The sequence below is a fragment of the Marmota marmota genome, unplaced genomic scaffold (genome assembly GCF_001458135.2).
Source record: "Marmota marmota marmota unplaced genomic scaffold, marMar, whole genome shotgun sequence".
NCBI lineage: Eukaryota > Metazoa > Chordata > Mammalia > Rodentia > Sciuridae > Marmota > Marmota marmota.
Window position 1 is genome coordinate 24,129,297 of NW_026000221.1, and position 13,370 is coordinate 24,142,666.

The 13,370-nt window shown below is 38.0% G+C and overlaps 1 protein-coding gene across 3 annotated transcripts in view; it reads right to left on the reverse strand.

Moving 5' to 3' along the window:
* Fto (FTO alpha-ketoglutarate dependent dioxygenase) overlaps positions 1-13,370 on the reverse strand; it is a 371,520-nt gene that overhangs the window by 339,134 nt on the left and 19,016 nt on the right. The window lies entirely within an intron of this gene.

The following is a 13,370-nucleotide window of genomic DNA, read 5'->3' on the forward strand; positions in this document are numbered from 1 at the left end:
GGGGGGGGGTGTCGGTTGCCATTCATCATTTTCTGAGATGAGCTGAGTTGTGCTTCAGGACAGGGTAAGAATATGACCTCCTCCATGGGGCCTCCCTGACTCCCTGAGTCTGTGCCAGCTGATCTGCACTCAGTGCACAGTAAACTGTGCCTCTCCCATTCTAAGCGTTTGTCCCACTATTTTGAAACTATTTCCTAATCTCTCGGTCCTTCTAGACTATTAGTCCCATGAAATTCAAGGACTGTCCATCTTATTTGCAGCAATATCCCTAGCTTCTAGGGACAATCTAGAACACTATTAATGCTAATGAAATGTGCTGAATGGATGTTTCGAAGTTCCAGTTCTAGTCCTAAATGTATTTGTCTCAAAGGATTATATCTCATGGTATAGAGGCCATGTCCCTTGGTCCCTTGGAATAACAGGTTAAAAACCCCCTTTCCAGTCATACACTGAATGTGGCAGAAACAACTGATGACCTGCTCAATAGCTACTCTACTCTTTCTCCTTCCCTGCTAACAAGGGTCCAGTCCCAAGGAATGGATGGTGAGCTGTGAAAGTCAGATGTGAAAAATCTCACTTTCTCTGCCAGATACTTCTTTCTCCCTTGCAACTAGGAATGACCAACTAATGCTGACCTGGCCAACAGCACATAATAAAGAGGAGTTTACTAGAGGCCTTGTGGGAAAGACTTTTCTCCTAATATAAACACCCTCTTTCATCCCATCCTCCCCCCACCCACACTTCACCCCGGCCTTGAACATCATTACATGAGGACATTATACTTAGCAATGCTGCAGCCATCTCGTGATCACTGAAACTCAAGGGCCCAAAAGCCCATGTGCTTTAGCACAGCAGAAACCCAGACAATACTAACATTTAATTCCCTCATGCAGTTACTGCTCCAGATGAATTTTGTTCTTTCAAACAGCTTATGGTATGGTGGAAATTGTATCTTTACCATTTAATCCAAGCTAAATGGGAATTCTGTTAACTTGCAGCCAGCATTTTTCAAATTTACATACTGAGCAGAGGCACAAAACATTTTAATATACATCTATTCTAATGTGATGTTGGCCACCCTGAACTGCAGACATTTGGGATCTGCAGTGAAGGGAATGTCATACTTTTTCTGTTCTAGGGGAAGAGAACTGTCATTTTGGAAACATAAAAGAATACCTATGTCGCCAGAGCATGTCTGTTCCTATCAAATTCTATACAAAGGGTTTGTAACAGGCAGAACAGAATAGATGGCACTAAGAATCTAAATAACTTCTTCCTTAAAAAAAAAAAAAAAAGAAGAAGAAGAAGAAGAACAGTGTGAATCTCTTACTCATAAGAAAACTAAATAATAGATCAAAAATCCAGAATCTGAAGTTATGGTATTATCTAGTCTTTTTTTATTTTTTTTTTTTTTGCCTCTTTCAAATTATGTTAACAAATGTAAAACTTCATGTCTCAAAGAGAAGGAAAAAGGTCTAGCAAAAAACATCACTGCTGGATTTAACCTGATACTAAACCAAGAAATGCTTTTTAATATTTTTCCATTCTGTACACTTTTTTAACTTCACTGACACAAAATATCTGTATATATATCTGATATACAGTGTGATGTTCTGATTCATGTATAACCCACTTTGAGTTAGGCAATGATCAACTCAGGCTAATCAGCACATCCACCAACTTAAACTTTTATCATTTCTTTATGGTAAGTGCATTTAAATTCTTCTAGTTTGAGATATGTAATGTATTTTTTGTTAATTATATTCACCCTGCTATAGCACAGACACCAAAACACATTCCTTTTATCAAATAATAACATTGTCCCTGTAGACTGACCTCTGCCCTTTTCTCTCCAGTCTCTAGTAACCACTATTCTACTCTCAACCTCTATGTAATCAACTTTTGTACTTTATACTTGTGAATGAGATCATGTGATATGTGTCTTTCTGTTACTAACTTATTTGACATAATGTCTATCTTCCAAGTCCATTTGTGTTGTCACAAATGACAAGATTTCATGTTTTTTATAGCTGAATAGTATTCCACAGGGTATACATACCAATTTTTCTTTATATTCAGCCATTGATGGACAGTTAGGTTAATTTCATATCCTGGCTATCATGAATGGGCATGTGTCTTTTCTACATGTTGATTTCATTTCCTTTGGATATAAACCCAGTAGAGGGATTGCTAGATACTATAGTAGTTCTATTTTCAGTTCTTAGTCCTAATGGCTGGACTAATTTACATTCCCACCAACAGTGTACCATAGTTTCTCTTCCTCCACCACCACACTAGCATTTCATACTTTTTGTCTCTATGGTAACAGCCATTCTAACTGAGGTGAGGTGGTATTTCATTGTGGTTTTGACTGCATTTCCCTAACAATTAATGATGTTCAACATTTTTCATATAGCAGTTGGCCATTTGTGTGTCTTCTTTTGAGAAATATCTGTTAAAATCTTTAGCCCATTTTTTAATTGGGTTATCTTGGGATTTTGTTTGTTTTTGTTACGGAAATGGGTTTCTAACATATTCTGGATATCCACCTCTCGTATGTATACTCTCCCATTCCACAGGCTGCTTCTCTGCTCTGTCAATCGTTTCCTTTGCAGTACATAAGCTTTTTACTTTGATGTAGTCCCATTCGTCAATTTGTCTTTGTTGCCTGTGTATTTGGGGGTCACACCTGAAAAACTACTGCCCAGGCCAATGTCTTGAAGTGTTTCCCGTATGTTTTCTTCTAGTAGTTTCATAGTTTCAGGTCTTCATTTAAGTCTTAAACCCATTTTGAGTGGATATTTGCAAGTGGTGAGAAATAAGAATCCAGTTTCATTCTCATACATGTCAATATCTAATATCCAGTTTTCCTAGCACCATTTATTGCCCTGTTCCATTGTGTGTTCTTGGCTCTGTTATGAAACACTGTTTTGCTATTCCATCAGCCTGCGTATCTGTTTTTATGTCAATACCATGCTGTTTTGCATGTTATTTGCAGTATAACTTGAGGTCCAGTAATGTGATGCCTCTAGTTGTTTTGTTTTGTTTTGTTTGGGGGGGGGGGGGTTACCTGCGATTGAACTTAGGGGCACTCGACCACTGAGCCACACTCCCAGCTCTATTTTGTATTTTATTTCGAGACCGGGTCTCACTGAGTTGCTTAGCACCTCACTTTTGCTGAGGCTGGCTTGGAACTTGGGATCCTCCTGCCTCAGCCTCCCTAGCCACTGAGATTCCAGTTTTATTCTTTTTGCTCACAATTACTTTGGCTAATTAGGGTCTTTTGTGCTTTTGTCTGAATTTCAAATTTTTTTTCCTAATTCTGTGAAGAATGACATTGATATTCTGACAGGAATTGCACTGACTCTTTAGGTCACTTTGGGTAGTATGGATATTTTAAGAATATTAATGCTTCCAATCTATGAACACATGTTGTCTTTCCACTTATTTGTGTCCTCTTTGATTTCTTTCATCAATGTTTTGTAGTTTTCATTGTAGAGATATTTCACCTCTTTGGTTAAGTTTATTCTGAGGGATTTTTGTTGTTTTTTTGTAGCACTTATAAATGAAATTATTTCCTTGATTTTTTTTTTAAAGATAGCCTGCTAATAGCATTCAGAAATGCTACAATTCTGTACACTTTTTAAAAAATGCTTTGTGATGAGTTGATTCAAATGAGGAAATTTCAAAACAGTTTGTAGAATTGGTGTGCTTACATATGTGCATAATTTGAAGAATTGTGTACTTTAGTAGTATTTTGCAGTTTTGCTGTTATTATTGGGTTTTCTAACCTTTTTTTCAAATCAGTTTCCCATTAACATAAAACTTGTATTCTGTCTTAAGTTACATCTCAAATTTAGAGACCCTAGAGGAACCAGTTATGGTGACTCTCGGGAGGCTGAGGCAGGAGGAGCGCAAGTTTGAGGACAGCCTCAGCAACACAGAAAGGTCCTGTCGCAAAATAAAAAATTAAAAAAGCTGAGAATGTGGCTCATTGGTTAAGTGGTCCTGGGTTCAATCCCTGGTACCAAATTAAAAAAAGAAAAACCAGCAATTTACGAAAGATAAAAATCCCTACATAATTTTATTTATAATAACTAAAAATGTTGCCATTGTAGACATGAGACAAACTCATGGTTTTGTGAGATGTCTCAATATGTCATGCATAACTTTTCTAATGTTATGTCCATATAATTCATATTTTTAAAATGACAGATTAAACCACACAATTACTATCTCAAGAAAACCTGAAATCAAGCTAGGTGTGGCACTTGCCTATAATCCCAGCTACTCTGGAGGCTGAGTCAGGAAGATTTCAAGTTTAAGACCAGCTGAGGGTCTTAGTAAGACCCTATTTCAAAAGAAAAAATAGAAAGGGCTGGGGATGCAGCTCAGTAGTAATAGAGCACTTTCCTAGCATGCAGAAGGCCCTAGTTCAATCCCCAATAAGAAAAAAAAAATCCTTAATTATTCCAAATATCAAAACAACTACAACTTTTTCCAAGAGTTCTCAGACTATGGCCTCAAAGCCAAGTAAGTAAATATGCTTAAGTAACTGAGAAGACAAGCCTGCTTCATGGAGGAGTGGCGATTATCTCTCCTTTTCCCTGCTGACATCTCTTCGGAGACCATCAGCTCCGCAGGTAACCCTGCATTTAGTTCACCTTTAGAAAAGTCAACTAAGCCATGTCAGAAATCTTGACTCTAAACAAATATAGATTAAATAACAAACTGAAAATGGGGGCTCCCTCTAGGGTTTGAGGGCTCAGGGCTCTGCCAACTGACTGTTCCAAGGCTGGAACTGACATCCCTCCATGTCTTCACTCTCTCCTATGAAGTCAAGACTCCTTTTTTGCCCTTACTCATTCATTTCTTCCCTTGCTACAATGCTCCTTATTCCCCTCTGCCCAGTACATTTCACCAGGAGCCAAAAATGTCAAGCGTTTTCATGGGTAAACAGAAATCTGCTGGCCTTACCCCGCCCCCTTCAATGCCTGCTGTTATTATGAGAGGTGACAATGTAATCTGCCTCAGGCTCCTCTCTCTCCATCCATGCCAGGCAGGTCATTCTCCTTTTATCAGAAAGGAGAGTGGGTCATCACATTTTAGTACATGTTGACACCACTGCTAATAAAAGCAAGATAAGAAGTGGCTGCCTTAAGGTGCCTTAACCTCTACTTTGCCTAAAAGATACTTCACAGTTCCCGCACTGGAGGTAGAACTAGAAAGGTCTGAGTTACCCACACGGAACTCAACAAGGTATCAGGAGACTTGTAAAGTGTGGTGACTTAGCAACGTTCATCTAAAGAGGCAACAATGAACTAGGACATCAATTTCTAAACAAACAGAGGCATGAACAAGACAATTCCATTTTGAATCACATGTCTGAAAAGGGAGCAGGAAACTTACAGACCTGCTAATCAATGGTTTTCAAAATTTCAGCTTGGAATTATTAATATGAAGGAAATCTTACCCAAAATATAAATAAAACATATAAACAAAAGTCGAGTTATTCTCAGGCTCCCATCTCCAGCATGAGAGCCCTATGGGTAACCCAGGACACAGCTTAAAAATCACTAAAACACAACCTATACATTTGTTGGGGAGGGTGGTCCTGGGGATTGAACTCAGGGACACTCAACCACTGAGCCATGTCCCCAGGCCTATTTTGTATTTTATTTAGAGACAAGGTCTCACTGAGTTGCTTAGCACCTTGCCGTTGCTGAGGGTGCCTTTGAACAGATCCTCCTGCCTCAGCCTCCAAAGCCACTGGGATTAAAAGCGTGCACCATGGCACCCGGCTACATCTTTTAAGAAGTTTAGAACTTGAAATTTTGTTTTCTTTCTTTTTTTCCTCCTTCTTCTCTTTGTATTCATGACTGAACTATCCTCTAGATCATCTTTCACACTTAAAATTCCCAATTAGATCTCAAATTCACTCATAGGAAATATAAGAAACACATAATAGAACAAGATCCTCTTTACAACCTTTACAAAAGATTTATACACTTTTTCCAGAAGGTAATTTAGCAATATGCATCAAGAGCCTTAAAAATATTACCATCAGTGAGTGGGGTTGTGGCTCAGTGGTAGAGCACTTGCCTCCCACGAGTGAGGCCCTGGGTTCGATCCTCAGATAAATAAACACATAAATAAACAAACAAAATAAAGGTATAAAAAATATATATTAACAGCAGCTGGGCACAGTGGTGCACATCTGTAATCCTAGCAGGTGTGCTGAGGCTGAAGTAGGAAGATTGCAAATTCAAGGCCAGCCTGGGCAATTTAGCAAGACCCCGTCTCAAAATTTAAAAATAAAATAAGGGATAGGGATATAGCTCAGTGATTAAAACACCCCTGGGCTCAATTCCCAGTACAAAAAAAAAGGCAAGAAAGAAAGAAAATTCCTACCCTATCTTTTGACCCAGTTCTTCTACTTCTATGAATTTATTAACAAAAAATAATAACACATATGTGGATATTAAAATGCACTGGTTTAGCAAAGTATTATTAGTGTTAACAAAGTGAACAAAACAAGGTAAATGGTAAACAACAGGGAACTGTTTAAATAAACCATTATGCCCATATGATGGGTCTGCCAGGGTTTGGCATTAAATACTTTAAATATAATTAAAAATACAAAAAAAAATCGTAACTCTCTACACTATTGAATCTGAAAATATAAAGACAAATGGTTGGATAAATTACAAAAATTATTCAGGGAACTGGAATACCAAGTTTAATTTAAATACCTTCTTTGCAAAAAGATAAATCAAATGTCAGATTATGAAAAAGGCAACATAAAAGTTTATCTGCGACTGACTCGCTCACAGACTCTCCATCTTCCTGCTAATGGAAAGTTAATCTACAGCAACATAATACTTATATTTCTTAGTGCTTTCATGCTTCATCCTTCTGTCCTTTAACATGATGATAAATTGAGGAAAGCCTAAGGGAAGAAGTCCCACTAACAATAATGATATTGTGACTGAGGTACTCTTCAAAAGGCACACTGTCACATGTGCCTATATTGAAACTCCATGAAAACTGGCTATAATACTTCTGTAGATCAGGCCATAACAGGTGACAATCTACTGAGTGCCTTTTTTGTGCCTGACACTATGCCAGATATTGAAATGGCAGGAGATGAATAAAAGTCCAGTTCTTGTTTTCAAGATATACAGAGACTACAGAAATAAACAGATCAAGAGATAAAATGAGGTATGAGAAGTGTCACAGCACCGAGAATGGGAGAATCAGAAGAGGTGGCATTCAAACAATGGTTGAAAGAAAGGTTTTCTAGATGCCAATGAGAAGTGGGGAGAAAAATCTAGGAGGAGACTTCCATGTGAAAGTACAGAGATGTGTGAATGTTTGGGGGTGGGGGACACTCTGACAGCAGAAGTATAAGTTATAAAGCTCTGGGGGTGAGACGGTGGAGGGAGAGGGTTAGCCACAGACAACAAATGGGACAAACAACAGGAACTCCATATGGCAAGCCCAGGAGTCTGAATTTTAACATGCAGCTGACTGCAAATCTCTAAAAAATGATGAACAATAGAATGATGTGGTTACTTTTTTTTTTTTCTTTTATGGTGCTGTGTATGGAACCCAGGGCTTCTCACATGCTAAACACCAATAAGCCACACCCTGAGCCCCAACTTTTTCCATTTTAAAGATGGCACCCTTGATGGAAGGGCTACCACTGACTGAGAGCCAACTGTTTAAATAAACCATTATGCCCATATGATGGGTCTGCCAGGGTTTGGCATTAAATACTCTTCCTTGACCAACTCTTCCTTGACCACCCAAATAACTCTCTCTCTTCTTTATTTTTCTTCACAGTATTTGGAACTATCAAAAAGTCTATATTTATTTATTCACTTGTTTATTTTCTTTCTCTCGCTCCAGAATGAGAGCTCCCTGATGGGGTACTGCTTGTCTAGTTCATAGCTGTATTCCAAAACTTAGACCAGGGCCTGGCACACAGTAGGAGTTCAATAAATATTTGTTCAATGAGTGAATGAATGAATAGAAGAAAGGGAAAGAGGGAGCAGGAAGGCAGGTAGCTACTCAGATTTATAGAATGAGTGCTTGACTAAAGTGTGATGTCATCAGTAAAGATCAGGTACACAGGAGGGGAAAGAAGAATTGAATTACAAAGACTATGTTGAGGTCCGAAGTGATTTTTTCAGTGCAAGCATCACTTTATGACAACTTAACAACTCTTTCCTAGTGTTGCATGTAAAATAAAAAGACAAAAAGCAGATCAGGGAGTGCTACTGAGAGCCTACAGAACTTCAAGAAGTCAAGAACTTTAAACAGTATCTCCTTTCATCATCTCACAAGCGTCCTTTATTTTACATATGAGGAAACAGACTGAGGTTAAGTGACTTACCCAATGGTGACACAGCTGGAAAGGGGCAGAAGCAAAACTGAATCTCATATCACAGTGACTCCTACTCCATCCACTCCATAATGCCAGAAGCAAAGCAAGTTTATCCACCAGAACTTTTTGTACACTCAGCCTGCTCCACTTCAGGATTTAAATTCAAAAGAACAGATGGTAATATACATAGCTCAGGTCATCAGTGTCCCCCAAAGGTGCAGGTGTTGGCGGCTTGGTCCCCAGAGTGGTGATATTAGGAAGTTATGGAAACTTTAAGAGGTAGGGCCTAGTGAGAGGCCTTTAAGTCCTTGGGGACATGCCTTTTAAAAAATACAAGACCTCAGCCCTTTCCTCTTTTCTCTTTGCTTCTCCAGTAAGAGGTGAGCAGCTGTGCTCCCCAAGCACTCCCACCAGGTGTGCTGCCTCGACACAGGCCCAAACGCAACAGGGTCAGTCAGTCGTGAACTAGGACCTTCAAAAATGAAACAAAATAAGCCTTTTCCTTTTAAGTTGATTATTTCAAATATTTGTTATAATGACAGAAAACTGACTATCAAAGATGGCTCTCGCTATCTTATTTTTCAAAAGCTAAAATCTATATTGCCTAAGTCTGACCTCTGAATTGATCACAGTTAAAACTTCCTGTGCTGAACTTTGCCATGAGAGGAGGGAAAAGTTTTAAATGAATTAACAATCACACATTCCCCCTCCTTATTTATTTTAAGTTTCAATCCTTGCTTCACAATCACGTGAATTGACTGCTCCACCCCATTTGCAACATTACATGAAGACTCAGGTCAACACTTCATCCTGTAAGCCAAACCCAGGCAGCAGTGAGCTTGCACCTAGTCCCCTAAACCAATACTAAAAGCTGAAAGAAAATGCAAGACAAGTCAGAGAGGTTAAACTGGCAGAGCTGCTCAGACCTAAATTGTGCTATTTGAAACTTAGACCACTTGAGACAACAAACAGTTCACTTTCCTCACTGTGGCAACAGATTCAACCTCTTGGCCCTGTGAAAGTCATCTGAATATATTTAACCAAAAGAAAACTACAGAGAGAGAGAGAGAAAGAGAGAGAAAGGAAAGAAAAGAAGAAAACTTCTGTCTCCTGATTGAAGATATATTCAGCACTCTGATTTTTTATGCACACTTGATCATCCTGTTGACAGGCTTGGAAGTTAAGTAATATGGACTGCTGCACAGAGGTTTCAAACCTTGATGGAAACCAATGGCAGGCTCCTTTTGACAGTCAAATAATGACAAGCACGTTGCAGGCCACTGCCCGTCATTCACCAACATCTCCAACCTGCTCCAACTGCTGCACAGCAACTAAGTGGAGGGTCAGAGGTTAAGCTCCAAGAAGCCAGCAATGAAGGGCAACTGTCATGCACCACTGCCTATTGTGAAGCAGCAAGGAGTGGCTGTCTCCTCCAGAACATGCAAAACGTTCTCATTCTGTCCAGGCACAGACACATCTGAAGGTCCTAAATGAGACCATTGCCAATTCATGAAGCTCCAAACTGACAGCATGCCATTCAAGCTGTCTCAAATTTGACTTTTTTCCTATTTCAAATCACAAATGCATGCAAAGTATACAGTTAAGCATAACTCTTCAGCCATGGTTTTAAGCATGCTATGCTTTCAGACACATACACATTCTCAGATCCTAAAAAGATAAAGAAAATGCAGAATTAATTATTCTTCTTTAGGGAGTTTCTAATAAAGTATATAATTCAAAATGGCACAGGAAAAACCCACATATCAGTTTTTTAGAAAAGTTCATAAATGTCTACAAAAGAAAATCATTTTAAAATGACTCATTTCATAAGATTTTCACAGTATGTAGGGGCACTATGAGAACTAAGAAAACAGCTACATACACATAATTTGATTTAATAAAAATAACATGAAAATAAAGATCTATCAACAACTAAAAAATATTTTTAAAAATAATATGAAAGTACTAAAAGGTACACATACACAGTAATTCACTGGCATATTTTATAATTATTTAGAATCTATTTATAAAAATTATACTCCACAAATTATTAAGAGTTCAGCACATGAAACACATATATCCTTATATAATTCTAAGTTTGGGTTCCTATTTTTTTAATGTGGTAAAATTATACGATCTCACTCAGATGTGTGTGCATTAACATATAACTTGCAAAGAGATTTCTTCTTTCTCTTTATTTGAGCAAAATGAAATGTCTCATCTTACCTAGAAGCCCTAAGGTTGTCACTAAAAGTGATGATCCAGGATAGAGAATTAAGTTGCACATTTTTTCTCATATCCTTTTCATCAACAACAGGATTTCTAATCACAGTGTCCTAAGTAGCCCTCATCAGAAAAAGCCTTTAGTGGTATGAACTTGAAGATGAACCTTACTTAAGGGTGTTGGTCTACACCAGCTGTAGCACTAGAGTCAACTCTAAACCCTGATCACTAACTACCACCCATCCTTCCCTAAGTGAGCCTGGGGAAAGGAGATAATTCATCATTTACAAGGAGCAAAGCCAAGATATCCCATTACCAAAGCTTGTACAAAGGAAGGTCAACTTCAGAAGAAGGCCAACTAATTGCTCTACTTTCCAGCAACAAGTACATAGCTAGTTTTTTTGTGTTTGTTTTGGTATTGCATATTGAACCCAGGGGAATTTTACTATTGAGCTACATTCCTAGACCTTTTCATTTGTTATTTTGAGACAGGATCTCACTAAGTTGCTTAGGGTCTCACCAAGTTGCTCGAATTTGCAATCCTAGTGCCTCAGCCTCCTGAAGTTCCTGGGATTACAGACATGTACCACTGCAACCAGCAAGAACATGGCTAGTTTCTAATAACCAACTGCAAATAGCCTAACATAAGTTATTTCTGGTAATGTATAAACATATATCAACTTCCCAAGTCTTAGGCAAAACCAGAAATTACGGTGCATAAATCCAGATCATTACAAGTAGTTTTGATCAAGAAAAATATCCCAAGCCAGAGTACACATTTACTTAACAATTGGGATAGCTGCTTAAATAATGTTATTCAAAATAAAGTAAGTGAGCTCTTGTTTCTTTTCTCTTTTTTTTTTCTTTCTTTTTAGTAGAGTGTATTTTGATATATTGTACATGCAAAGGAGTATAACTTACTGTAATTAGGATCCCATTCTTGCAGTTGTACATGATGTGGAGTTTCACTAGTTGTATATTCATATATAAACATAGTAAAGTTATGTCCAATTCATTCTACTGTCACTGTAAGCTTTCTACAATACAAGTCACTTGATAAGAATTTCAATATGAAGTGACTTCTTGTTTCAGAGGCTGATGTAGAAAATTCCCTACTAAATATTAAAGTACATATCATATATAATCACAAAGACTAAATTCAGAAATGGGAACTTCTTCCCAAATCTTTGAATTCTAGACTTAGGCTGGGAAGTTCACTCAACAAACGTCTGGGGAATGAATCAATATGTGAATTACCCAATAATCCTTATCAAACTTTCTACCAGGCTGATGGACAAAGGAAAGGAGTGCAGCAGAATGGCATTTCTTAGGAATATCATTTGATTCAAATCCTCAAAAGATGACAATGACAACTAACATGCTCTTCTCTCCCCATTTGTCCACTACTACCCCCTCCCACCTTTCTATATCCCCCAAATGTCCATTTTAACAACCAGAAGGTTCTTTCACTTGAATATATGATTCAACAGAGTCAAGAAAAGTTAATGGATTCAACAACATCAAAAGGAAACATCTTAGTGACCCTGTTTCTGGAGGAGAATAGAAACACCCAAAATGAGATGAGGAAAGGAGAATGTGGCTTCAACATTGATACCCTGGTACTTACTCCAGGTGCTAAGAGCAGCCAAGAGTCCTATCTCACCTAAACCAAGGTTATTCCCCATCCTCTTATCATGTATCATTTTGTGAGAACCTTAGTGATATGGTGACAAAGTCATGTCACTGCTGGGGTTTTTTTTTTAATCTTTCTCTTGTAAATGAAAGCAAAATCCCATATGATCATAGATTGAATAATGTTAGAGATGTCTGCTAAATACAGACGTCTATATGTACATAGGTCTGTATGGATATAGACGTCTGTATATATATGTCAGTGTATATATATGTATATGTATGTGTGTATATATAGGGAGCAAGAATAAAGCTACACCAAGACACTGCCCTTCTCTGTGTCTGATTCTGTAAGGCAAGATGCTTCAGTGAGGTGCCTAAGTGCTTTGAACTCATTAGTTTAGAAGCCTGAGAAAACCCAAGCAGGTGCCCTGCTCTCCTTGTCTCAGCTGAACAAAGGCCAGGCACATTTATTTTACCATATTCATTGTATGTGGCACCATTCAGTGCAAGGAGTACCAGTTGCCTCCGGGTCATGAAATAATACTAAAAACTTTATAATCATTCATTGATTTAGTTTTCAGCATACTATATCATTTGAATCCAATGGGAGCATAAAGAGCTATTTGTGAGGTCAACCACGGTACAGACAGATGCTGACATGCTATTGATGGCAAGGTGGAAAGAAATTGCTAAATACAGCAGATCAATACCTCGTTTCACTGTTACAGCCTTCTGCAGACATAAAATATATATCTTTACAGCTACAAAAATAATAATAATGAAAGTGGGAGATAAATGCTTCCCTCAAGGTAAACTATTTGATTAGCTAAGGGCAAAGGTGACAGCAGCAGTTACACTAAAGTAACTTTATAGTCTTAAATAAAAACAGGAGGAAGAGCAGTAGATGAAATGGTAAAATGAATCGGGACACTAGGTGGTTCAGATATAACTCTTTAAAAAATAGTGAGAGGTAATAGGCTGCCAAAATTGAAGGTTTTCCTGTGGCTACAAATAAAGTTGCCCCAGATCTATTCTATCATATGGTTCTACACAAAATACTTTCTAATCAAAATATTTTCTATTGTTGATGGAAAACATACCAAGAGTTAAGGCTAAATAAATG